Source organism: Sus scrofa, chromosome 3 (assembly GCF_054392235.1).
Source record: "Sus scrofa isolate SSC_HxYL_T2T_F1_AM1 chromosome 3, Sscrofa_HxYL_maternal_Yorkshire_Landrace_v2.0, whole genome shotgun sequence".
Lineage (NCBI taxonomy): Eukaryota > Metazoa > Chordata > Mammalia > Artiodactyla > Suidae > Sus > Sus scrofa.
This window is the reverse complement of record NC_139385.1, coordinates 760503-782500: the sequence shown is the minus strand read 5'-3', so window position 1 is coordinate 782500 and position 21998 is coordinate 760503. Positions and strand designations below refer to the sequence as shown.

The 21998-nt window shown below is 58.0% G+C and overlaps 1 protein-coding gene across 5 annotated transcripts in view; it reads left to right on the top strand.

The window, feature by feature from the left end:
- ZFAND2A (zinc finger AN1-type containing 2A) overlaps positions 1-21998 on the top strand; it is a 66957-nt gene that overhangs the window by 23261 nt on the left and 21698 nt on the right. The window contains exons 1-2 of one of the 5 annotated variants that reach the window (XM_085016299.1): positions 21424-21526; positions 21626-21765. The gene's annotated coding sequence lies outside the window, so the exon portion shown is untranslated. Of the gene's footprint in view, positions 1-5742; positions 5933-21423; positions 21527-21625; positions 21814-21998 lie in introns of those variants that run through there. The other 4 variants (XM_085016298.1, XM_085016301.1, XM_005655064.4 and 1 more) reach the window with 4 other exon arrangements.

The window sequence follows — 21998 nt, the reverse complement described above, 5'->3', positions numbered from 1 at the left end:
ATACATTAACAGTTTCCAAAATCTATATCGCTGCTTAATTAAATATGTTATCCTGTTTATAGGATCTGTGGCTAATTATTTAGAGTCATTTAATCTACTCAATTTGCACGTTAATTAAACAGCATCGGGTTACAGAGCCGGCCGCGGCCGGGAGGGAAGCAGCGCCGCCTGGTGGGCCCGGCGCGCATCCCGCGCACCGGTCCTCGCGCCGGCCCGGGGAGCCGGCCGGGGGCGCTGAGCGTCCGCGCGGCCCGGGGCTGCGCCGCCACCGCCAAGCGTCTCCGGGCGGCCCTGCAGGAACCTGGGGCGGGGGCGGGGGCGGGGGGGGGTCCGCCGGCCGGCCGCCCGGGACCTGCGCCGCGGCTGTCCGTGGGGCGCGGATCCATCCGGCCCCCCGTGCCTCGGTGCTTCCCTCCCGGAGCCAGGGCGCAGGGGCGCGGGCGGCCCCGGGGGCGGAGGGCGGCGCCGGCCGGGCCTGGTTAACCGCAGAATGATGGAGCCGCGCCCGCCCCGCGCTCGCCGCCTAATTGTTTCCGCCGCCCGTGCCCATCTGTCCCTCTCCGCCCGTGTGTGTTTTGGCCTTTGTCTCGCTGCCCTGGGCTGACACCCTCTTTCAAAGACCACTTCTGTCGCCCTTCACCGATCTCTTCTGCCCCATTAACCCATCGGCACGAGGCTCCGGCAACAAAGGCCCGGAGTCGGGCGGCCGCGCGCGCGCCTCCCCATTGTCCGCCGCTGACCCCGCGGCCCGGCCCGGCCGGCCCGACGGGGCGGGGACAGGGGCGGCCTTGAAAAGAGACAGAGGAGGCGTCCTGCCCGGGCAGAGCTCCGCCCTCAGTGGACGGGGACGGGGACGGGGACCGGGACGGCCGCCTTGGCAGGGCCGGCGCGCAGCTGCCGCCGGGAACCGCGCGCCCGCCCGCCCGGCAGCTAATCCGCCGCAGGCCCCTTTGTCCCTCGCTGGACGTGAAGCTGGCAGAGAGAACGGGCTGGGGAGAGGAGGCAGGCCCGCCTCGTGGCCTGGTAAACAAAGAGCAAGAACTGTTGCTGAGCCAGGCCGGCGTCCTCCCGCTTCCCCATTTGGCCCTGGGAACTCCTTGCGGGGGCGGGGGTGCAGCAGGGCGCAGACTGCCGCGCGGCCCTTCCTGCACAACCCGCAGCCAGGAGCGGGGCCCAGGGGTCTGAGGCCGCACCGAGGGTCACCCCCACCCCCCTGGCCCTCAGGGAGGCCAAGATGGGGTGTGGGAGTGAGGGCTGCACCCAGGAAGTGCTGCGGTTGTGCCACTAGCTGGCCCTGGAGTTGAGGGGCTTCCACTGGAACGTAGTGGCCGCTTCTGGGAGGGGGGTTGGCATGTGCCAGGGGTGCCTCTGCAGAGGTGGTCTCCTGCTCCCTGCTGTAGGAACTCTGTCCCAGGGCTCCTTACTCTGTCCCAGGGCTGACCCGTGAGTCGGGAGGGAGCTGGATCATGGCCTGAGGGTACCTGGAAGGTCACCTACAGTGGGCACTGGGGTGACAGCAGGGGGCTGGTGGCCCAGTGGGTGCTGAGATGCCCGGGATGCTGATAAGCAGTGAGACCTTTGCTTCCGGCTCCCAGAAAGCCCCCACTCTTTTTTTCACCTGGAACCTGCCTGCTTTTCTTTTCTGTCCTACAAAGGCCACTCCCAGGGGCTCAGCAGTGGCCCTTTGTGAGGCCGTCTGGGAGACAGGGGCTGTGTCTTCTGGAGAGTCGCATGTTCAGGTGAAGTGAAAGGAGTTCCAGTGGGTCACTGCCTTCTTGTTTTTAAAATTCATTAAGCTTTTTTTTTTTTTTGGTCTTTTCTAGGGCCGCACCCGCAGCATATGGAGGTTCCCAGGCTAGGGGTCAAATCAGAGCTGCAGCTGCTGGTCTACACCACAGCCACAGCAACGCGGGATCCCAGCCGCGTCTGCCACCTACACCCCAGCTCACGGCAACGCCGGATCCTTAACCCACGGAGCAAGGCCAGGGATCGAACCTGCCACCTCATGGTTCCTAGTCAGATTTGTTAGCCATTGCGCCACGACGGGAACTCCCTAAACATTTTAAATAAGAAGAGCGCGAGAGGAACAGGAAAGGACTTAGTAGGATGGCCCCCGGCCTCCTCTGGCACGTCCGGCCACCCAGGCCTTGCTACCCAGGCCTCTCCCTGCCTCGCCCCATCTCTGGTGCTGGTGGACCCGAGGTCCCATTCTGGGCAGCTGCTAACCTCACCCACAGGGAGCCGCGATTCCCTTCAGAGGGTGCGGCCGAGGGTCCAGAAGGACGGGCGCCGGTCTTTCTGCTCCTTTGCCCTGAGCCCACGGCACATTCGGGCTCTGCCCCTGTCGGGACTTTCTTTGTCGATCTTTCCACGTGCCCACGTCCAGGCTCCCTGTCTGCCTCAGGTGCAGCTTGGAATACTGGCCCAGGCCGGGTCTCGGAGGCCCTCTCTGCTGGCCGAGTGTCCAGGCAAAGGCGCGAGAGGACAACAGAGTCCAGCACAGCGGGCGGGACGGGCAGAGCTACGCCTGGGAGCCCGCCGCCGCTGTGGCCAGGGACCCCAGTCAGGCCAGCAGCAAGGAGTGAGAGCCCTTCCTACACCGCAGCTTTATCGCGGCGCCCCCGGCCCCGCATCCAGTTCAGCCCCGCAGCGTGGACAACGCCGTGTTGTTGGCGCATTCGCAGAGCTGAGCAGCCGCCGTCCCTACCTAACGCCCGAGCACCGTCGTCGTCACCCCGAAAAGCAGCCCCGTACCCGTTAGCAAGCACTCCCCATCCGCGCCCCCCCCCCCCCAGCCCCTGGCAACCACTAATCCACTTTCCGTCTCCACGGATTAGACAAGGATAATTTTGCAAAAGAAATTCTACCAGTCTGGGAAGGAGTGTGTAAAAGGAATGCCGGGGTCAGGCCTGAAAACGCTGGCTCTGCGGACCCACACGGCCTCTCGTCCGCAACCGGGACATCTGTTTTAAACATCAGGCTTCTCCCCACGCCCCCCGCCACCCCCCCCGTTTACAGAAGCGTTCTTAAAGTCACCTCCGGCCCCCTCTGTTTTCTGGCTGCATCTGGGGGTGCCCGGCGGCTCCGTGCCCGGGAGAGCACACCTTTCCCCGGGGTCAGTGCGGGGCTGGCCCTGGCATGGCTGGGCACCCAGCGTGGCCTCGGGCAGCTTCCTCCAGCTGTCCCTGGTTCCCTCCTCCCCAGCCTTGGGGCCAATCTGATAGTGGATGGCCCCAGTGCTTTGCCCACTGTGATGTGGATTTTAAAACACTGCCAAGGCTGGTCCGTGTCGAAAGGGCCACTTTGCTTTCCCCGAACAACAACGATGAAATACTTTCGAATTCAGTCCATTTCCAACACCAGATCTTGCCGTTCCACCCCCCACCCCCATCCTTTACCAGCCCAACATCCTGGCAATCACAGCCTCGGGTTTCTAATGAGTATTTTCTTGATTTACAGCAGAAACGAGCAGTTATCTGCTAACAGCCCCTGAGTCTGAAATTAAAAGGGCTGGAGAAAATAAACCAAATTGCCAAGATCAGCTCTTGTTAAATAAAGTCATTGTGAGGCGACACAGCCCCACGTTTTCCTGCATCCGATCAACGACACACGACGACGACGGCTCATCATCCGGGGTTGTAATTACTTAAGACTCCTTAGCCTCTGCAGAGCAGGCGCCTACGGACGCTTAATGGACATTTGTTAATTCTCAGCAGAGCCCGACCAGCCCCTTTGCCCGCGAGAAACTGAGGCAGGCTTCGGAGGGGACACAAGGAAGCTCCATGCGAGCGCCTCCGATGCCGGCGGCCCCTCCCCTCCCACCTGCTCCTTCCGAGTCAGGCCCCCAGTCCGAGCTCATTCCTGATTTATGGGGGGGGGGGGGTCTGAATGACGCTGAAGAAAAGCACAAACAAGGGCAGCGTTAAAGGGCTTATGTTCCTCCTGCCTTTGACTTTGCCGCCGAGTCAGAAGTCGGGAGAAAAGGGAACCACGGGTCGGTCTCAGTCGACGAGGCGTTCAAGGCCGCGGGATTGGGGGGCTTGGAGCTGCTGGCGCAGACCTGGTGGGGGGGGGCGGCAGGTTCACGGGAAGAAGCCACGCTCCCACGGGCGTCGCCCACACAAACAGGACTCAGCCCTGCTGCTGCGGAGGGCGGCTGAGGTGGCAGAGGGACCCAACGCCACGTCTACGATGAAGTGACCACGGGCTTCTCGTCCTGCCTTCCCACCCAGCCCCTGGCCCAGGCCCCCTCGGGAGCACAGAGACCGCTGTCTGGGCCTTGCCCTTGTCCTCCAGAGACACAAACAGCAGCAGGTGTGGAGGGGGAGCCTGGGAGACCCCAGGAGAGGGACTTCTGACCCAGAGGGGCCTCCCCCGGCTCACTCCCCAACCCGTCATTGCCTGCCCTGGCTCTGAGGGGCCTGCACCTGACTCCCCTGCTCCAGAGACGGGGGACGCCAGGCCCGGGTCCCTTCTCCGTGACCAGTCTGACTAGCGGATGCAGGACGTATCTGAACCTGGGGCCGATAGGCCGTACGAAGGTGTGAGCTGCAGGGCTGCGGGTTCAGGACCAGGGAGATGGGCCACGGCGGCCCAGGGGTCAGGGGTCAGGGCCCAGGGCCCAGGGCATTCCGATGGGGGCTGAACTGTGCCTGCGTCTCCAGGCGCCTTCATCACGGAGGCGTTCCGTTCTCCTTTGCTCTCGTGCACGCAGTTGAATAAGAGCGCGGGCGGGATGCTGGGCCCCGGCTGCAGGGAGGCTCCGGCTGCCCCCGGTACGAGCAGCTTGGCGGTCTTTCACCAGTGGTTTCCCTTCAGAGTCACCGAGAGTGACCTCCGAGCCGAGGAGGAGGGCTCTGTGCGATGGGTGAGGAACCACAGGCCTCAGGATGCAGGAACTGACCGCAGCTCAACGCCGCAACTGGCCAGGCCCCGGGTGGGGGAAGGAGCCTGTGCCGCCGGGAGGGGCGGGGCGCTGCCCGGACCAGAGGCCTGGGGACACGTCGGCCTGTAGTCTTGACCTGCCTCAAGGAAGGTCACCGGCACCTGGCATGAGGGAGGCGCGGGCAAGTGGCACGCCTGGGGCTGGGGGCCACGCTGCAACCCGATGTCATCACGAGTCTCACTGAGAGGGAGCACCAGCCCTGGGAGCCCCTGGGGGGGTCATTTCAGCCAGGAGAGGGGGCCTGGTTCTTCTGTGGCTGGTACGGCCTGAGGGTCCCCTCGTTTCTTCCCGGAGAGGGACCTTGGCACTGCTGCTCTGGGAAGCTGTTGATGCCCTCAGGACAGCACGGGCCTCCTGGAGACCATCCCTGGGTGTCGGGCACGTCTCTCTGCACCCCCCGCCCCCAGAAGTACTCTGGACCCCGTGAGTCCCAGAGGTCTGTTTTTCACGTTCGCTGTATCAAGTCCACTACCACGGTTGGCTTTTTAATTCCCTTTAAATCTGCTTGAAATAAAATGGCTTTGTAGATTTTTTTTTTTTTTTTTTTTTTTTTTTTTTTTTTGGCTACATCCACAGCTTGGGAAAGTTCCCAGGCCAGAGAGCTCAAATCCACGACACAGTGGGAACCTGAGCCACAGCAGGGCCAATGCTGGATGCTTAACCCACTGAGCCACACGGGAGCTCCTAGCTTTTTAACTCAGTGTCAGCTTCGACTAAATCTGTGAAATCATGAGTTCGACGTGCCCTGGCTCTCTCTCCCCGTGTACTGAGATACATGCACGGTTATCATCTCACAGGCGGCCAGGAGCACCTGGTCCTCCACTCAGGAGACTCCCGGACCAGTTGGCCTCATGGAGGATTCAGCAGAAGTCAGGCCATCTTCCCGTGAAAGGCAGCAGAGGGGTCCCGGGCTCTCTCCTACTGTCGAAGTGACGCTGGAACAGCCTCTCGCTTCTCCGAGCCCCATGCACGCCGCTCTGTTAACAGGTAAGCTGGCTGTAAGGACCCTCTAAGCTGATCCCGGGAGGAAGCTGGAAAAAGCATTATTTTTCTGAAGGGAGGTAAAAGCTGTTGCCGCTTGTGCTGAGTATTGCGTTTCTCTGGGGGTTCAAGATTTTTTTTTAAATTTTTCAATTTTTTGTCTTTTTAGGGCCGCACCCACAGCGTATGGAGGTTCCCAGGCTAGGGGTCGAATCGCAGCTGCAGCTGCCGGCCTACACCAGAGCCACAGCAACGCCAGATCCGAGCCACGTCTGCCACCTACACCACAGCTCACGGCAACGCTGGATCCTTAACCCACTGAGCGAGGCCAGGGATCGAACCTGTGTCCTCGTGATTGCTAGTCAGATTCGTTTCCGCTGCACCATGACGGGAACTCCCAAGATTTCTTGAGTCTCAGAAACAGTGAAGGGAGTTGCTGTTGTGGTGCAGTGGAAACAAATCTGACTAGGAACCATGAGGTTTCGTGGCTGTGGCTGTGGTGTGGGCCGGCAGCTGCAGCTCCGATTAGATCCCTAGCCTGGAAACCTCCATATGCCACGGGTGCGGCCCTCAAAAGACAAAAAGACAAAAAAATCTGAATGATTAAAAACAAACCACCAAACAAGGAGTGTTCGTTAGGTGCTGGAGGCCGTCCCCAGCGCACAGTGGGGAATGAGACGCGCGCTCCCAGGGCGCCCTGGCCACTCTGGCCCGAGTCGCCCAGCAGGGGCTGTGGCCCTTTCTTTGGGCTTCATGGTCCTGAGCCTCCTCGGCTTTATTAATTTTTTTTTATCTACGAGTCTAAACTACTATTGCATTTATTAGAACAATAGCGAAGCTTACAGAGGTTGTATTTTTATTAAAATTTCTATTAACTTTTGCTATCGGTGCCGTTGTAGATTAATTAATTTTGACTACTTTTCTAAAGCAAAAAATAACAGAGCTGATCCCAAGTTACTTCAGATGCGAAACAAGCCGAATCAGAAAAAAAAGAGCTGCTGAGCGCGAGCTCTGCCGAAGCTCGTAGAGGTTCGGGGGACGTTGGTGGCCGAGGGGACATTTGAAAAGCGGGACAGTGTCGTCCGGGACCTTCAGGCGCGGGTCGGCTCTGCTCCGTGCGTGTTGATTCTCAGGTGGAATTGACTCTTTGAATTTAGAGAGGGTTTTGGGGTTTGTTTGGAGGTTTGGGGGGAGCGGGCTATCATTCTATGCAGTGAGGTCTCGGAGGTGACTTCCATGTCACATGAGCCTTACCATTTTGAAGGCAGCCTCTCCAGTGCTGTCACATTGCCGAGCAGCCGCCACCTGCATCCGAAGCACGCCCCCCCCTCCCCCGGCCCCGGGGACATCACTGTCCCTCCCCGGGCCCCCTCCCAGCCCCTGGAAGCCACTGACTTTCTGTCTCTGAGGACTCGCTGGTTCTGGGCGTTTCACGGAGGTGGAGTCACGCAGGATGGGGCCTCCTGTGACAGGCGTCTCTCACGGAGCGTCGTGTTTTCAGGGGTCAGCCAGGTTGTGGCCTGCGTCCTGCTTCATACCTTTCTGTGGCCGAGTCGGTGTCCAGCGTGTACATAGCAGGCCCGTGTAGCCATGAGTTGGTGTCCAGCATGTACATAGCAGGCCCGTGTAGCCGTGAGTTGGCGTGCAGTGTGGACACAGCAGGCCCGTGTAGCCGTGAGTCGGCGTCCGGTGTGTACACGGCAGGCCCGTGTGGCCGTCATCCCTGGTGGGCATTTGTTTCCTTGCTCTGACCCTCGTGTGCAGAGTTGCCTCGAGCGCGTGTGAGCACGCGTGTGCTGGAGCCCTGGCTCGGCTCTCCCGTGCAGACCCGGGCGTGGCGCCGCTGGCTCCCGGGATCCTTCTGTGTTGGACTCTCTGCTCCTGTGCATTCACTCTCGAGTCTTCTCCCCGCCCCGGTTGGCGATGGGAGGTGTGACGCGTGCAGGATGGTGACGGGCGAGTCCCCCACCCTGCTGGCCCCGCAGCTGCGGGAAGGCAGGCAGGAGATGCCTCCGTGTTCTCCCGTGGGCCCCAGTGTTCGCTGGCTGAGGATGCATACTGCCTTCAGCCACATCCTTTTTTTCCCCCTAAATTTGCTTTGTTTGTTTGTTTTGTTTTTTCAGGGCCACACGCATGGCACATGGAGGTTCCCAGGCTAGGGATCTAATCAGAGCTATCGCTGCTGGTTACACCACAGCCACAGCCACACCAGATTCGGGCCGAGTCTGCGACCTACACCACAGCTCCCGGCAACACCAGATCCTTAACCCACTGAGCGAGGCCAGGGATTGAACCTGCAACTTCATGGTTCCTAGTTGGATTCGTGTTTGCTGCGCCACGACAGGAACTCCCTAAACTTGCTTCATTTTGCACTGAAACACATGCAGATCTCCTAGCACTCCTGCGGGAAGAGCACCAGACCGTGCACCCCCTTGTCCCCGCAGATGGAGACCCAGAAAGGCACCCAGAGCTAGCGGGGGCGGCCAGGTGGGTCCAGCCTGCCCGCCGAGGGGGCGGCAGCCTAGCACAGAGCCTGGAGGGACAGAGGGCCTTCCCACACGCTCTCCCCCTGGGGCGGCAGGTGCTCTGCAAACCCAAAGCAGATCCGAGGTGGCCTTCACTGCCCTGTCACCCTGGACCGGGGGATCCTGAGCCTCTGGAGCGTGGCCGTGCTTCTCGCCCCAGCCCTCCCTGCCCTGCAGGCCAGTGGCCGACCGTGGTGTGAGGGCAGCGGCAGCGGCATTTCCCTCCCTGGGTTTCAACACTGACCACTAAACCAGGGCCAGGGTCTGGTGCTGGCCGTGTCAGGTCTTGTCCCGAGCTGCCGGCTGGGGAGCAGGGAGGGCAGCAGGCAGGCGCTGGCTCCAGACGCCCATCCTTGGTCCCACCAGGCAGGACAGCTTCAGGGCAGGGTGCAGCCGCCGGTCAGCAGTGGGCCTCATGCGCAGGCACATCTGGCACCCAGCTGTTGGGACTTGGCTCTGACGGCCAGCCAGCGGGCCAGGGTTCCCGCTTCCCCCTGACCTCCGGCTACGCGGGACACTGTGGGGTCATTGCCTTCGGAGGATGAAGCCCAGGGGCAGACCGATGTCTGCCTTAAAGCCTCGGCTTGGTTCTCAGCCCGCTGGCCGGCCTCTGCTCCGGCTGGAATCTTCAAGACGCAGGGCCGGGAGCTCTGAGCCGACGCTCCCAGTGCTTTGTAAGCCAGTGTGTTGCCTCATTAGACCATCTGGAAATGAGAGATGCCGCAGACACCCAGACCCAGTGGGAGGTGGGAATTTCCTCGGGAACGTGGTGCAGGGAGGCCCTGGAACTGAATCACCCCCAGGCCCAGGAGTCAAGGGCGCCCGGGAGGGGCCTGCTGGCTGCAGATGCAGAGGGAAGCAGCAGTGTGCCATGCAAGTGCCGCAGGCAGGACCCCTGCCCAGCCTCCATTTACAGGGGAGCTTGGAGTTGAGAAAGGGCCTTCACCCACCGCACCTGAGTTTTCTTCTCTCTGGAGAGAGTCCTCCTGAGAGGCTCAACTGCCAGATAACTAATTGCAGAAAACAGCCCGGAGCCTGCCGGCTGGCGGTGACCAGAGCAGGGGGTGGGGGGGTCCCTTCCTGTAGGAGGTGACCATGCTGGCAACCGCGAGGGAGCCAGGGCAACACCTCACCTGTCAAAGCATGGAAGCATTAGTGGACTTAGCAAAACAAGCACTGAAAAAAAAAAAAAAATAAGCGCTGGCTCATATGTGTGGGACCAAAAATAAATTAGGCCAGGCCTGAAAGAGATCAGGCCGCTGCCAACTGAAAATACAGGAAGCCTAAGAGAGAAGTCTATAAACGTGACCCTGTTTGTTTTATGAGGTTCTCCAGGGAAACGCGTTTTAGTGGAATTCTGGATGTTTGCTCCTGATGTTCCTTAACTCTAACTCAAATTAACAGATGTTTACTGCATTTCTAGGAGGAGCGAGGTCTCGGCCCAGGAGCAATAAAGGAATAAAGGGAACTAGGAATAAAAATACAGTTCCTGGAGTTCCCTGGTGCCTCAGTGGGTTAAGGATCCCGTGTTGTTACTGCTGTGGCTCGGGTTGCTGCTGTGGTGCTGGTTTGATCCCTGGCCCAGGAGCTTTTGCATGCCTCGGGCCCAGCCAAAACAAAAAAGATTCCAACGATTTCTGTGTATGGAAGGAGACAGGGAGGGTGAGAGGCGGGCTGAGGGACTAACAGGCTGGTAATAGGATAATAGGAAAAAGTGACAGATGTGGAGGCCACCTCACAGGTGTCCCAGGGAGAGGTAGAGAAATGTGGCAGAGGTGACATGTGGTGGCGATGCCTAGGAGTTTCACAGAAGTGGCTAAAGAAATAATGTCTTGGATTCAGAAGGACTAAGTCCCAACCAGAATACATACAAAGAAATCCATATCTGAACACTCTGCCTTGACAAATCACAGGTTAGCAAAGACTGGGGAGGATCTTACAAGGGGTCAGAGAGAAAAACCTGGTTCCTTGTGGACACGTGATGGTGACAGTAGACTTCCTGATGCAAAATAGTGTCAATGATGTGATGGAATGACATCCTCAAAATGCCGGGGAGCAGAGACTCGACACAGGAGTGTGCCCTCCTCACTAAGCCCTCTTAAGGTGAGATAACATACAGACACATCCAAACAGACCCTGACTGAGAGAACTACTGAGGAAATAAGGAAATTCCAGGAGGAGGAATGCTGTGCAAGATGCATTAGTGAAATTTGCTTAAAAAGGTAGTCATGAATACGCCTCAATAAACTGCATTGACTGCATAACATATAATAATAGAAAAAAGCTTACCTCTCTCTCTCTCTCTCTCTCTCTTTTTTTTTTTTTTTTTTTTTTTTTTTGCTTTTTAGGGCCGCACTCTCGGCATATGGAGGTTCCCAGGCTAGGGGTCAAATCGGAGATGTAGCCACTGGCCGACACCACAGCCACAGCAACACAGGATCCGAGCAGTGTCTGTGACCTACACCACAGCTCACGGCAACGCCAGATCCTTAACCCAGTGACTGAGGCCAGGGATCGAGCCCACATCCTCATGGATGCTGGTCCATGGATGCTGGTTCACCAATCACTGAGCCATGATGAGAGCTCCTGGGGGGTTTAAAAGCAAGAGGAAAACAAGTTCCGTGTGGTGGTGACATGTGGCAGGGACGCCTCACTGCCAGGGAAGCAGTCCTGGCTGGGTCAAGAGGAGGGGAAGGATTCCTACTCAGTGTGGACTTTGTCAGTGCAAACATGCGTGTTAAAAGTGGAGTACTCCTGGAGTTCCTGTTGTGGCGCAGTGATTAACGAATCCGACTAGGAACCATGAGGTTGCAGGGTCAATCCCTGGTCTTGCTCACTGGGTTAAGGATCCCGCATTGCTGTGGCTGTGGCTGGCGACTACACCTCCGATTAGACCCCTAGCCTGGGAACCTCCATATGCCGAAGGTGTGGCCCTAAAAGAGACAAAAAGACCCCCCCAAAAAAATCCTCTTTCAAGTGTTGGGTTTTTTTTTTCTTCTGTTTAACCATGAGCTCTAGGTTAGCTGATGCTATCAATACCTATGACTTCTCTTCCAAATATTCAAGGGATACTGAAATCTGGGGCCATCGTGGGCATATTTAAGACAAAGTTTCTGCCTAGGGTCCTGGAAGCCATCTGATTTCCTTAAAGTGCACAGCTGAGTGCTTCTGCTGCTGAGGTGTCCTCTTTTGTTGCTGTTGTTGGCTTCTTAGGGCCGCACCCATGGCATATGGCCATTCCCAGGCTAGGGATCGAATTGGAGCTGCAGCTCCCGGCCACAGCAACACGGATCTGAGCCATGTCTGCGACCTACACTGCAGCTCACGGCAATGCCGGCTCCCCAACCCACTGAGCGAGGCCAGGGATGGAACCCACATCCTCATGGATACTAGTTGGGCTCATTACTGCTGCGCCACGATGGGAACTCCGGGGCTGTCCTGGTATTGATGCTACAGATTATCTTTTCAAGGGAGCTCAAGTCGTGAAGAAGGGGGCCCAGGGCTCCCACCCAGCCCCGTATCCGGGAATTCGTGGCAGGGGCAGTTTTGAGCTTCGCACACAGAACGGCTGAGCCCATCCCAAAGCCCAGAAAACTCCCTGCTCCCTGCCTGCAGGCAGTGCCCGCTTGCAAATCAGAGTTAGCAGGAAACTCTGTGGTCCCCTGACGTGCCCAGCTGAAGATGTCACATGCAGGGTCACACAGTCTCTGTGACACACACTCTCTCTCGCACATGCGTGCACACGCGTGTGCGCACACACACACACAGCCAGTGGCTGCCAAGCTGGGGGTGAAGCACACATGTCGTCTCAGGACCGTGTCTCCAGCCGTCCCCGGGCCTCAAAGTTGGCCTCTGGAGCCGAACCAGCCGAGCCTGCAGTCTGGGGGTTTCTTACTTGGGAGTTCACCGTGGATCAATGGACAAGGCTGAACATGAAAGCGGATGTGTTCACGTCCCGCCAGCCTAAATCGCCTCCAAAATTTCACCCTCTGCTCTCTCCCCTCCGTGCTGTGTCATCCGAGCTGAGAGGTGTCGCTACAGTCTGAGTTTGGCAGCGTTTCCCGTGCATCTGCTCCGACTTACACGCTCGTGTTTGATGGCCCCCCCGCCCCGCGCGTCTGCAGGAGACGCCGTCACGTCTCGGAGGGAAAAAAATTGCTGAAGAGGTTAAAGAGACATCGGGTTCTTTCTGTGGTCTAACCCCTTCTGCACAAAAACGCTCATTTATATTTTCGCGTTCAGGAGCTTGTCAAGTCAACTTCCAGCAAACGAAGGGCATGTCACATGGATGCGGACGTGGTGTAAACGCTGTCCCTACGTTCCACAGACTCGCATCCACGCAAAGCAGCCCCACTTGTCAGAGCCGAGAGTGACAAGACCAGGGACCTTCCATTTTCACTGTATTTTGCCACAATCTGGGAGAAGAGAAGTCTGTTCACTTCGGGCCCCAGAGACTGCGGAGCGGCCACACCTGCACAGCCACACGACGTGAAGGGCCCGCGTGGCTGCAAGGTGGCAGTGGGGGTGGCGGGGTGGCACACCAGCTGCCGAGAGGGCCCGTGTAGAGTCCCCACGCCTCGGCGCGTGGCCACCTCAGGGACAGACAGGGACGGAGATGCCCTCTGGACGGCCTCACCACCGCTGCTCCCAGGGCCTCCCGCGTGGCTTTGGCCCCAGCGAGGACACAGCCCACGTGGTGGTCCGAGGTCCACAGCAGCTCCCGGACGAGGCGAGGCCAACGTCGCCTCTGCCAGTAGCAGCTGCAAATACGCTTGTCTTTGCACCAAAGCGCTTCTGGGTTTTGTCGGCCGATGTGGAAAACCAACCTGAAAAAGCAGCCGCCCAGAGGCAGTGCGGAGGGCGCCTTGGCCGCGTGCGGGCCTGCGGGCGCCTCCCTGGGAGGGAGTCTGGCAGATCGGAGCCCTGGGGGGAGCCCACTCTGCAGCTTTGCTTTAATTGCTTCCACGCACCATATGTTCGGGGGTGCTGTGGGGACAACAGCCCCAAACAACAGGAGGGAGACCAGGCGTCTTGCGGGGGTTCCGTGGCGAGCGGGAACGCTGCCAGCGAAGCTCAGGACTCCTGGGGTCCGGGCCAGGGGGAGCCGGCACGGGGGAGGCCGCCCCCTGCACCCACGTGTCCCCAGGACAGCGAGTGACACAGCGGTCATCTGCAGGGGGACGGCCAGCAAGCAGAATGCAGGGGTGGAGCTGCTTCCGAGAACCTCCAGGCAGGCAGTTTCGGTCGGTGAGGCATTTAGAAGGAAATAAGCCCCTGGCCCCAAACTTCACTTTAAAAATATGACTTTGCTCTCTGAAAAAATCCACACGTGACTGGAGTCTAGGGATCGAAATATCCCGTCTGTGTTTTGGCCTTGGTGGCAGGTGTCCTGTGTGTCACGTCTAGGAAGCTGCTGTTACCCCATAAACGTTTACGGGGACCTGTACGCCTGCACATTACAAGGTTCCTCTGCTCCTTTTCAGCCCCAGCCGTGCGGAGCTGGGGATGGGGGGCTCGTTCCCACAGCGCATTTCAGGTACTCGGGGAGCTGCTGCTGCTGCACCCGGACACAGGGGTCAGGCCCGGCCAGCAGGTGGCGAGGAATCCGGGCAGCCCTTCTCTGTTGGTGAAGTTTTTATCAGAAAGTCTGGGATTTCTAATACTGTCCAAACTGGCTGCAGATCCGGCTGTGGGAAAACCAAAGGGTTTGGTCTATAGCATCTGTATCTTGAGAGGCGTCCCAGTACATTCCAGAACCTGGCGGTGTCTGCTCCGTTTTGCAGGTGGCAAGGCTTCTCGAGGCTCCTCAAATGCCAGTCTGAGAAGAGCTCTTTCTTTCTTTCTTTCTTTCTTTCTTTTTTTTCAGGGCCACGTCTGCGGCACATGGAGGTTCCCACGCTAGGGGTCGAATCAGAGCTACAGCTGCTGACCTACACCACAGCCACAGCCATGCAGGATCCGAGCCGCATCTGAGACCTACACCTCAGCTCACGGCAACACCAGATCCTTAACCCCCTGAGCGAGGCCAGGGATCGAACCCGCAACCTCATGGTTCCTCGTCGGATCCGTTTTGGCTGCGCCACGACGGGACCTCCGAGAACAGCTCTTGTAACAGCTCATTGAACAGGCTTCTGTTGGCTGCAGGACTAGGACCTCGTTTCCGACCACAGGGCATTTAGGCTTTAGGAAAGGAGACCAGTGCCGAGAACGAAGCAAGTTAACACAGGGTGTTCTGATGCAAAAATGAGCAGGTGGCAAGCGCGGCCTCGCCGGCCGTGAGTTAGGTCTCACGTGTGCCCAAGGGGTGGCGTCCACGTGAGCCCCCCCCCGGAAGGAGGCGGGAAGAGAGCAGAGCGTGTCTATATCCTAAGGACCAGGCTTGATGAAAGATGCCAAAATAATCCCTCCGCGGCCAGTCCAGTTCCTGGAGGAAATTCCCACACTGTGTGGTCAGCGCATAGCAGTGTGGACTTCAACTCGAAAATCCACTCTGACCCATGATCAGCAGAGACGCACTTGGCAGGGGAGCCTCTGCGTCCATCCCGAGGCCCACGGCTGGCAAACAGTGCCACCCCATGGCCCCAGCGCTGAAGCGCTCAGCACAGCTCTGCAGAGCCTGCGTGCATCCTGAGTTCGTCGCAGGAGGCGGGAGGGAACGTGGCTTGCCCTCGGTGCCACCCGGCTCCCTCCTCTTGTCCCTCTGGCCTCGAGGCGGCCGCGGATTCCCCTGGTGTCACGGGGTTGCCTCTAGGTTGCCTCACCTCTGGGTAAGCAACTCCCTACCTTAAATCCCTTGGTTATACACACTTGAACGTGGATCTGTTTGGTTAGACCTGGACCGATGAAAAGCCACTAGGAAGTTTTAAAAGGGCGCATGACATGCTCTGGTTTCTGGTGTGGTGGCTGCCATGTGAAGGTGGACTTTCCTGGGGTCAAAGTGCAAGCAGGAAGTCCAGGGGCGGGGGGGGTGGGGTGATCTGGACCAGCATGTTGCCATGGTGACAGAGATGGGATATTGTTGATAGGGCTTGGCGATGGATGGATTCGGCGGATTGGGGAGAAAAATTGAGGAACTGGTGTCTGCCAGGTCTTGGCCAGAACACGTGGGCGTGTGGGACTGCCATTTCCTGAGATGGGTAAGAACGGAACGGGACAGATCTCAGGAGGAAAATCAAGAATTCTGGCTTGGTCATGCTTGGTCCGGGCTCTCAAGGAAGCAGCTGGACCTTCAGAGTTGCTGATGCCTAAGGGGAGAGATGGCAGGTCACCAGAGGCCACGTTCCCAACTGTGCCTGGGCCTGAAGTTGACCCCGCCTTAAAATGCACTTAAGGGAGTTCCCTTGTGGTGCAGCAGGATAAGATCCAGTGCTGTCACTGCAGTGGCCCTGGTTGCTGCTGTGGCGTGGGTTTGATCCCTGGCCTGGGCGTTTCCACGTGCCGCAGGCATGGCCCAAAAAAGTGCATTTCTGAATGTCATGGGAAGAACCTGTCCTTTCCAAGAGGCTCAGTCCCTAAATCATGGGAAGGTGACCCAGGCTGCCTCCATCAAGTGTCGGGATGGTCCGGTCAGCAGAGCCTTCGGAAGCCGTGATGCTTTCGTTGAGCACCTGCAGCCCCAGATATATTCTCTTGCATCCTAGGCACCTGGAACAGTTTTAAAGGCTGGGGAAGCTACCAGCTAATGTGCATATAGTTCTCTGCACTTAAAAATGACGACATTCCAGGAGTTCCCATCATGGCTCAGTGGTTAACAAATCCAACTGGGAACCATGAGGTTTCGGGTTCGATCCCTGGCCTCGCTCAGTGGGTCGGGGATCCGGTGTTGCCATGAGGTGTGGTGTAGGTCGCAGACGTGGCTCTGATCCCGTGTTGCTGTGCCTGTGGTGTAGGCCAGCGGCTACAGCTCCGACTCGACCCCTAGCCTGGGAACCTCCATATGCCACGGGTGCGGCCCTAGAAAAGACAGAAAGACAAAAAAAAAAATTACAACATTCCAGGAGTTCCCTGGTGGCTCAGCTGGTTAAGGATCCGGCATTGTCATGGCTGTGGCTCTGGCTACTGCTGTGGCTCGGGTTCGATCCCTGGCCCGGGAACTTCTGCATGCTGTGGGTGCGACTAAAAATAAATAAACATAAAGAAAAGCCACGGTTCCCTGGCCCTGCCCACCCCTGCCTGCTTCCCACCGTCCACCCCGAGTGTGCTTCCTTCACGTGCTTTGCCGGTCCTGGGCCAAAAGGCCTCGCTGAGCTGGTGTGACCGCCCCCCCCCAAACGAAAGGCCCAGGCTTCTCCCAACAGGTTAGGCGGATTACAGTCCTCAGCTCCCCCGGCCCCCTGGCCCCCCACACCCCTGGCACACACAGCACACCAGGCACACGTGCAGCCGTCAGGTAAGACTCGTGCCAAGAGACCCCTAAGAAACCCCTTTTCCAACCAGGTGGAGCTGAGATGCAGTCACGCCTGCCCCGCAATGTCACTGCTTAGACCGAGCCGAGCAGGAGAGCGACGTCAAGCTTCTGTCCCCCCTGGGGGGGGGGGGGGCTGGTCACACGCCTGGGAAGCAAATAGGTTGTCGAGTGTTTTCCAGACGCTCCGTTTCTTTGGTGGGAAGGGAAGTCTGTGAGCAGGATTTACACCTGCCAGCGTCCCCGGGGATGCTCCATTCCGAAATGAAGGGGCAAACCCCTCTGGGAGAGCGGCAGGGGTGGCTTGGCTCAGCCCCAGGCCACGACATCACGAAATTACACCTCATCCTTTTTTTTTTTTAATGGCCTCACCCAGGCACGTGGAAGTTCCTGGACCAGGCATTGAATCCGAACCACAGGTGCACCCCACGCCACAGCTGCAGCAACGCCGGGTCCTTTAGCCCATTGTGTTGAGCTGGGGTTCAAGCCTGTGCCTCCACAGCAGCTGGGTCTCTGCGGTTGGATTCTTAACCCACTGTGCCACATCGGGAACTCCATACCTCATTCTTCTTCATCTGGTCACGGAGCAGCATCCATCCTGTGAAGCAGAAAACGTGGGACTCAAAAGACGGTATTGCACCCTCGTTCACACACAAACACACACACACACACACAAGCAAGCACAAGCAACGCCAGCAGCCGATTAACAGTCGCAGAGTGGGAAATGCAGCCCCCGCCCCAGTGAGCCCTGAAAATGCCCGGGAGGCATGGGGGCAGCCGGGCTGCTGGCAGCTTGAGGAAGTTTCTTGGGTCGGCCCCCAGCCTGGAAGCTCCCCTCGCAAGACAGCCAACCACGTGGATGCCCCAGACGGCTAGAGATTTTTTTTTTCCCCTGCTTTTTCAGAATTAAACTTGTAACTGCAAGGTAATGACAGACTCAGGTTCAGTTCCCAGAAATAAAGAGATCGCAGGTGCCCCAAGTACCATGCTGTCAGTTTGCAAAGCTGTAGGTAAAGATCACAGCTGGGTGTGGGTGCACCGCTGCTGATACACAGTATCGATGCGATACAGCCTTCCCATCGTGGTTGTGGGTGTGGGGTGCAAGCCCAGTCTCCAGCACCACAGTCTCGAGGCAAAGCACCCACCCCACAAGGACCCCTCTCTTACAACCACACCCACTGCCCCCAAACCCCCGCCCTCAACCCCCTCCCCCCGGCAACCCCTCGTCTCTTGTCCGTTGCCGGGATTTTCCGTTTCGAGAAGGTTCTACAGATGGAATCACATGATGTGTCACCTTTGGGAACTGGCTTTTCTTTGACTCGGTTTAATTCTCTGGTGAGTCATCCAAGTTGCCGTGCTTATGGATCATTTGCTGTTTCTTATTGCTAAATTCTGTTTTGTTGGATGCGGTTTTAAAAGAAGTTTTTTCATTTTTGAAAGTTTGATTGAAGTAGAGCTGATTTCCCATGTTGCTCTAATTTCTGCTGTGCAAGAAGGCGATTCACCGATTCACGTAGACGCGTGTACACATAGCCCTTCTTTTTCAGATTCTTTTCCCATATCGGTCATCACGGAATTTTGGGTAAAGTTCCCTGTGCTGGACAGCAGGTCCCCACTGACCATAAAAGAAGTTTTAAAGTTTTGTTTTGTTGCTTTTTAGGGCCACCCTTGCGGCATATGGAGGTTCCCAGGCTAGGGGTCGAATCAGAGCTGTAGCTGCCGGTCTACACCACAGCCACAGCAACTCGGGATCCGAGCCGCGTCTGTGACCTACACCACAGCTCACGGCAATGCCGGATCCTTAACCCACTGAGCGAGGCCAGGGATCGGACCTGCATCCTCATGGATCCTAGTCGGGATGGTTAACTGCTGAGCCATGAAGGGAACTCCGAAGAAGTTTTAAGGCTCACTGGCCACCTCTCAGATGAATGGAGATTTGTCCTGCTGAAATCGGTGGCACACAAATGAAGAGGAATTTTGTGTATCTCCACGCTCAAAAATCCCAGAAAATGACACTTGCTCATCGTGTCTTCGTTAGGAAACTAACTTAATCCTGGAGTTCCCATCGTGGCGCAGTGGTTAACAAATCCAACTGGGAACCATGAGGTTGCAGGTTTGGTCCCTGCCCTTGCTCAGTGGGTTAAGGATCTGGTGTTGCCGTGAGCCATGCTGTAGGTCGCAGACGCGGCTCAGATCCCGCGTTGCTGTGGCTCTGGTGTAGACCGGCGGCTACAGCTCCGATTCGACCCCTAGCCTGGGAACCTCCATATGCCATGGGAGTGGCCCTAGAAAAGGCAAAAAGGCAAAAAAAAAAAAAAAAGCCACTAACTTAACCCTGGTCATGCAAAGCTTCAGCTGGCCGCATCACCTCTTACTTTACTGCGATTAAATAATTGTTCCCCAAATCTATTAAAAGTCACAGAAGACGTCTTTATTATTTCTCTTTAAAGTTATTTATGCACAGAATATAACTTCCCTCCTATTTCTACTTCATTTCCTTTTTTCCCTTGGCTAAAATATTGTTCATTTGTCTCTTATATTGGCTTGTTTTTTTATTGTGCTACTGCTATAATATATGGTCTTTAGTTTATTAGCTTATGGCTTATATTAAATTATCATCATATACAATTTGCAAGAAAAATGGCTTTTCAGCTTCCTTGGGAATTTAGGTGGCTTAATTTGGGGAGGTTGATTCTAAGAGGGAAATTTGCAGTCCGCAGGAAGTGTCAGGGAAAAGAGAAGGGGCTTTGTGGTGGTGCCAGGAGCCCAGCCTCCCCCCCCCCCATAGTGTTTACACGGAGAACGGGGCTGGAGTGAAGGCAGCGCTAGAGGAGGTTGCAGCCCCCCACCCCCCACCCCCCACCCCACCCCGGACCTTGGGAGCTCCGCACTAGGGCCTCTGACCCTCTCCCAGCCTCTGGTCTCTCAGCTGTGTGTTCACAGCCACAGGGTTAAGCTCATCCCCACCACCCCACCCTGGACACCCGTAGGCAGTAACCTGCTGGGGTCCCCTTGCTCCCAGGCTGGGGGCAGGTGGTCAGGTGACCTGAGGTCCTCAGGACCACCAGAAGACCTCGGGTTGGTGGCTCCGAGGCCCTGCCAGGTGCAGGGACTCAGTGATGGAGAGGTGGCCACGGCCCACGGTCACGGGCACCACAGGCAGGAAAACCGGGTGCTCAGCCCTCCTGAGGGGACCCTGGGCTAGAGTGGCGGTCTTGTGTCTAAATCAAAGCACTGGTGGGCGTTCCCGTCCTGGCACAGTGGACGCAAATCCCACTAGGATCCATAAGGATGGGGGTTCAATCCCAGCTCTCGCTCAGTGGGTCGGGGATCCGGCGTTGCTCTGAACTGTGGTGTGGGTCGCAGAGGTGGCCTGGATCCCGAGTGGCTGTGGCTGTGGTGTAGGTGGGCAGCTGTAGCTTGGATTCGACCCCTGGCCTGGGAACTTCCATATACCACAGTGCGGCCCTAAAAAAAAAAGCACTGGGACAGCTTTAAGCAAACTGAGTTTCCCGAAGAGAGGGCAAGAGGCTTGGTTGAGAGCTGTGCATCTGAGGCTGCTCTGCGTGTGTCGCCCAGCCGGCCCCCATCCTTCCCAGGACAGCCACGCTCAGCGGCCTCAAAGGACGCCAGGACGAGCAGGAGACGCGCTCCTCAGATTCCAGACCAACAGGCCAGAGCACGGTCCTGGGCGGCAAATCCTCTCCCAGCCGACGGCACAGAAGCCGGCGGTAACCCCCCTCCACGTCCATCCACGTGGTGGACCTGACTCAGCCGCAGAAAGGGCGGAAGTGCTGGCCCGCACCCCCGCCCTGGAGAACCCGGGCGCTCCGTGGGGATGCCAGGCGCAGGATGCACTGTGTGACCCCACTTCACTTCCACGAAGCGTCCGGAGCAGACAAGTCCCTGGAGGCAGAAAGTCGCTGACTGGTCCCCAGGGGCTGCGGGGCGGGGGCGGTGGGAGTGACCCCCAATGGGGATGGGGTCTTCTTTTGGGGTAACGGAAATGTTGCAGAAGGAGGTAAAAGTCGTGAGCGCTCCACGCTGTGCTGGTCACCTTAAAATCGTGAATTTTATCGTGTGGGAATCTCGCCCGCACTTAGAAAGCGGCTTTATAAAGGCCTTTGCAGCGGCCAGCCCTCCCTCCATCCCCTGTGCTGGGCCCGCAGGCGGACCCCACAGAAATGAGCCGGAGCCGCTCCGTGTTCCCAACCTGCGGAGGTTTTTAAAACACAGTGGCACCCCGGGAGCTGCAGGCTTAGGTGGGGCTCTGGCAGCTGCGGTTTTAACCCACCCACAGCCGATTCTGATGACCAGCCTGGTCTGTAAGTGGTGGAGGCCACCTCTAACGCAGCCCGTAAAAAGCCCAGCTGCGGGCTTGGAGGACTCCTGGGCACCGCCGGCCGGCCGCACTCACATGAGCTGAAGGCCCCGCACCTTGCGCGGGAAGGCGGCGGCCCACGCGCTTCTCGTCCCTCTGCGGTCCCGTCCTGCTTGGTGTTATGCCCGCCTCTGACCACCTGGTGGCAGGAGCGAGGCGGGTTTGACGTCCTGGGGCGGGGAGGTCGGGCTCCTCCCCGAGGCATCCCTGGAGCCGGTCGGAGCGGAAAGCAGCCCTTTTAGAGGAAAACGGCAGGAAAGCCTCGGAGAAGAAGTGGTTTAGTCCTTCAGGTGTGTTGGGAGAGCTGGGCAGCAACGGCAGGCCAGCGTCCGTTTCTGAAACGGCGATGTGGTTCCGCAGTGCGACGACTCGGATTTTGGTGCTTTCAGGCTGGGAGGGTTCCAAGGAGGCGAGAGGCTTGAGACGCGGTGGATCAAAGATGCGTGCGGAGCCGGAAAGCAAAGCGAGAAAGTGCTGCTACGTAGAGGAACTCTGAGCACTTCTGCCTCGTGAAAGACGCCAGAAGCCTGTGATTGTACCCAAGGAGTCCGTTTACACGAAGCCATAGAGACGGAGTGTAGACCGGGGGCTGCCTGGGGCTGGAGGAGCTGGCGCGGGAGGGACATAACGGGGGGGGGGGTGGGGGGGGTGGGTTCTTTCTGAAATAATGACGATGGTCGGAGTTAGTGGTAAGGGTTGCACAACCCTGTACAGACGCTAAACATCGCTGAGGCGTACACTTTAAATGGGCGGCTTGCACGG